A 5,311-nucleotide genomic window follows, 5' to 3' on the forward strand; every position below is an offset into this window, starting at 1 on the left:
AGAGAGGAGTTAGTAGGAGAATTAATAAGGGTACTGAAAGAGGATATATAAGATCCGAAATGTGAAGTTCGTGGAGCAGATATGTGTATGTGTTATTCAGCTAGCATATTATATAGTGTTGATGGCTTTAAAACAAGGTTTTATTTCCATTACTATTCATCAATAATTAATGTATCCGGCCATTTGGTGGTAGTTAGCATTATTATTAATTAGTGCCGTAGTCAGAATTTTTTAAATGGTGTAGTCAACTTTTTTATTAGAATGTGAAAAAAAAATCAACTTTGTTAGTTGTTACATGCTTAGTGTTTGGGGTAAAAAAGTCTAGTGAGAGAAAGTCTAGTGAGAGAAAGTCTAAAATTCTTTGTTTTTTTTCCTTCGTTGTAGTTTCTTCTTTTCCCCTCCAATGGAGGGGGATCCTCCTATTCCAATTTCTAATTCGATGGTACCTGCTGTTGAATCTGCGTCTCCTAATCGTTCTAATCCTGTGTTGAGTTTTAGAGAGGTTGTTGCTACCTCGTCAGAATGGTTTGAACAAGCGCGAAAAATTGTGGTTGCTGCAAAAGAATGGGATGATACTGAGGATATTGCGCCTGATGGTAATTTATCCGTGCAATTTAGCAAAGAAACCTTGATTAAGTTGCGTCAACCGTGGTCAATGACTCTTATGGGTAAGGTAGTTGGTATCTCTGTGAGACAAGAGTTTATGGCAAGAAGAGCACAAATTATGTGGAAGATAAAAGGAAATTTGGAGACAATTGATTTGGGAAAGGGCATCTTCTTGTTTCGGTTTTCTATGCAGGATGATTATGAGCGAGCCTTATTTGGTGGTCCTTAGTTTATATTTGATCACTATTTGATGGTTACTCAATGGAGGCCTAATTTTCGACCGAATCAATATCATTTTGAAACCATGGCAGTTTGGATACGCTTTCCGGAACTTCCAGTGGAGTATTATGAGAAATCGGCTTTGTTTGAGATTGCTCGAGTGGTGGCAAAGCCAATTCGCGTGGATTATTCAACTGATCGTCTTACAAGGGGAAGATATGCTCGTGTGTGCGTGGAAGTTGATCTCAATCTTCCCTTGATCACAAAGGTTTGGGTGGGAGGTGCGTGGCAACAAGTAATTTATGAAAACTTATCCACTTTGTGTTTCTCTTGTGGCAGGATTGGACACGAAGCTTCCAAATGCATGAATGGAGGTGGCAATAAGGGGAAGCAACAACAGGACTTATCAAATTCGGTGAGGGTTAATCATCATCAAAAGGTTTCTTTAGGTTTGGTGGAAAGTCTTAATACTAAGACGGGTGTTATGAAGGCAGGGGATTTAAGTATTGGGTCGATGTCATATAATGATGAGTTGGGTAAAAGCTCTAAGGCTGCTGAAATGGATTCTATTTTTAGTGGGCCGGCCCAAATGCTAGAGAATGCTGATAATAATAATACGGAGGAGATATATGGTCCTTGGACTGTGGTCACTAATAGAAGGAAAACAAAGAAAAGCTTTCCAAATTCCTCTAGTCAACCAGTCAAGATTAATACTTCCAAAACGCATCGTATGGAGCAAAAAGGAAATCAATCAATTTCTAGGTGGCAAAAAAAACCTTCTGGAGGTTTTTTTACCAAAGAAACCATTAAGTGACACCTCGACTTCTGAGCCAAGACTTGATGTTTCTGATGTTCCTTCTGATAATTTGAAGTTGCAAGCAAAAAATTCTTTATCTTCCTCAAGTCTCAATTGTCAACATGCAAAAGGCAATCCTCAACAAGTGTCATCTATGGCTTGTGATGACTCCTCTTTTGCTTCTGATTTTTTGCATGATTCTAATATTCTTCTTCTACAAATACCTTCTTCTTGCTCTGTTCAGAATCAAGTCACTTTCTCAAGTATTCCTCCCACCTTGGTGCATGCTACAGGACAGCAACATGGATCACAACAAACACAACCAACCAAAAAGTCACAAACACCACTCCCCTCCCTCCCCACCACCCTCTCTCAAACCATGGGAGGTGAGGAATGTATTACCAATAGCGAATTATCAGAGATGGAAGTCACCCCCTCCTCAACCACCTCCGTCGGAGAGGGTGACGCTAGGCCTTCCGAATTTTGGGGCAATACAACCGGAGTTAATGAATTATGCAAGGCAATACAAGTCGGGGCTCGAAACAGCTCCTCAATTTATTTCCACAGACAAAGGTGATGGAGTCGTTTCCCCCGCCATCATCATTCCGTCGTTATCCGTCACCTCCGACGGAGATGGAGGGTGCTCTGAAATTAATGGATTCTCTTCGGAGGATGGAGGAAAGAATGCTGAAAACACCTCCTCGCTTGTTAGTTCAAGGGGGATTGCCGTTGCCAAAAAGAATGGAGGTCGTGCCCTTGGTGTTTGTCACTCGAGGTCACAACATCGAAGTACCAAATCGCCGTATAGCCATGTTCGTAACCAAGGAGGAAGTAGTAGGTGTACAAATTCAAGTGAGCTACTATCCTCGTCCGAACGGTTGCCCGGAAATTCCTTTGCTAATGACTCCGATCAGGTTGGAGGATGTGGGACCCATGCAAGCTATGGAGCATTGGATGGATTGGGAGAGTTATTTTCACCCGATCCCGGTTCAAGCACACCCGGGTGATTCGTCATACACCACCCTTCAACGTTCTGTACCGGCGTTAAATATGAAGATTATTGTATGGAATGTTCGGGGTGCGAATAATGAGGAGTTTATGTAACACCCTAGAAATTCCTTTCCTTTAAATACACACTTTACTCTTTTTAAAATACGTTTTAGGAATATCTAAGACATTACCGCCACCGTGAAAACGGCTAAGGCAACTATCAAAGATACACAGCGGAAGACTTGAAAACCAAAACTATTTAAATAACACAATTTAAAAACCAAACCAACGAAAGTAAAGTTGAAAATCAACAAAACCAAAGTCACATAAAATCCACTACAACTTGGAACCATTTAAGGCCCTTATTCAAAACCGAAACAACCAAACTTTTGTGTTAGTCCATAGAGTAATATAATAAAATATTCAATGCATAAAACACATCATATCCTAATGGAAGCTAGCATGATTCTCTCTTCACTCATGCCCCGTCATGAACATGCTTCAATACCTGAAAAGTGTATCTCTACTTGCCCCCACTACTCTCCATTAAAATGGATCATCGTAGGGCCAAGATAAAGACATGGCCAGACACAAACAACACACACAATCAGCAAAGCTGAGTACATAAGCGTAATTAAACACACTAACATGCATTCTCCTATCATCACACACACTTACCTCATTGCACCTGTTTACAAGCACACACAACAATCAACAAGAAACTTTAACTAGACACTAAACAATTCATTTAGCGTTGATTACGCATCGAACGGGTTTCCAACTATACCTCCCCCAATAAATTGAGGTTAGCTGACACGGGAGCTAACCGTGCCAGCAACAAACCTGTGCCACACATAGGTGGCGGAATTCCAGCGCATAATAATAATAAAAAGGAATATACAACGTCTTGTACTCCGTTAGAAGTTATGATAAAATACAAAGTCACATAACTCCCCCCATATGTTCATACTCAAGGTATATACGTTCCAAGAGTTTTGGTGCGTAATCTCTTTCACTTTACGTTATTTACATATTATTAGACTTGGTGATGACCCTCAAATCATAACAATTCAATCATCAATAATAATTCAATCACTCAAACATACCAATTTAATTCTTGAATATTTAGTGACCACATAATATTTAATGTTGAACCCTTTTTAATTCTACCTCAGTGTCAAAGACACCTTAAACGCATAAAGCGCCAAAAATCCTATCCCTCGGTGTTAAAAACACCTTAAGTGCACAAAGGCACCAACATACAATTTATTCCTTGTGTACATAGACACTTATATAGCTCCTTTCTCATGCTTAAAGCATCAATAAAAATTATATGAACCATAATAAAATTTCTTTTCAATATTCCAAACATAATTAAACAATTAGTTTAATTAAACATGCTCTCTGTCATGCCATAAATAAATATGCAGTCCATATAATCATGCCAAAATATAATTTTCCAATCCATAAACCATCACAAATAATTCATGCTTCACAATTCAATCACCAACACCAATAATTCACAACTCAATACATAAACCTTAGCATGATACTACTTGTAATTGATTGAAATTAAACCTAGCATGATTCTACATCATCAAAATATGCTAAGTACGCGAACGTACCTTGAATACGATCTTAAAATCGCCACGACTAGTAAAAATTGCTCACTTCGAAGTCTCCTACACATTAAAATTATAATAGAGCATTAAAACCCACTCTAAATAAATTTCTAGAAATATATACTATTCTAAAACCCCTCTTAAAATAATTAGAATAAGATGAAATTATATTTAAAACACCATAATTAAGTCCCACTTAATGGGTAATTTAAATTTCCTTCAACAACATAATATTAAGTGCTCTACATAAAATTCCAGCACTTTATTTCTAATTAAAACTTGCTGTAATTTAGTCTTAAAACACTTAAATTGAAGATCTAAACATTGATACCTCATATACTTTCATAATTTTCATAAATCAAGAACCTAGGGTTTCAAAAATTGGGGCTTTTTAAATTAAAACCAAAGCTGAAAATTTATTAGCATAATTACAACAATCAAACATCAAAATTAAATCCCAAAACTCATAAATTATAATTAGATCTAAGCATAGATTAAATTAAAATAAGAAAGCTAAGTTTTTTTTTTATTTTTTTTATTTTTTTTATATATAGTTCGAAAAAGAAAGGGGGAAAAAGAGGAGGAAGAACGGCAGCCACCACCGGCCGGCTGCTGGCGGCGGCGGCGGCTGCCTGCTGCTGGCAGCGGTGGTGAGGGAGAAGGGCAGCCGAAAAAATAAGGGGAAGGGGAAAAAGAAAAAGAAAGAAAAATAAGGAGGAGAGAGAGAGAAGTTTACCTTGGGTTTTCTCCACTCTGGGCAAAGTTTGATTTGCCTCATAAGTGGGATATTTATACCTCTTCTCTACTAACCCTCTTCCCTAAACTTTCCTCTTTTAGGTTTTCCTAATTCCTTCCCTAATAAAACTTGTTGAAAATTAAACTTTCCTAAAATAAAAGCCCAACTTTTAAATAAAATAATTAAATAAACTTTCCTTTAATAATAATATTAGTTAAAATACTTTAATTAAAATAATTACAACTATTTAAATACTTTATAAAATACATACTTTAAATAAAATACGTATAAAAATACGGGGTATTACAGTTTATTCCTCATGCAAAGGATATAGTGGACTCT

Source organism: Chenopodium album, chromosome 2 (assembly GCF_948465745.1).
Source record: "Chenopodium album chromosome 2, dcCheAlbu1.1, whole genome shotgun sequence".
NCBI classification, from domain to species: Eukaryota; Viridiplantae; Streptophyta; class Magnoliopsida; order Caryophyllales; family Amaranthaceae; genus Chenopodium; species Chenopodium album.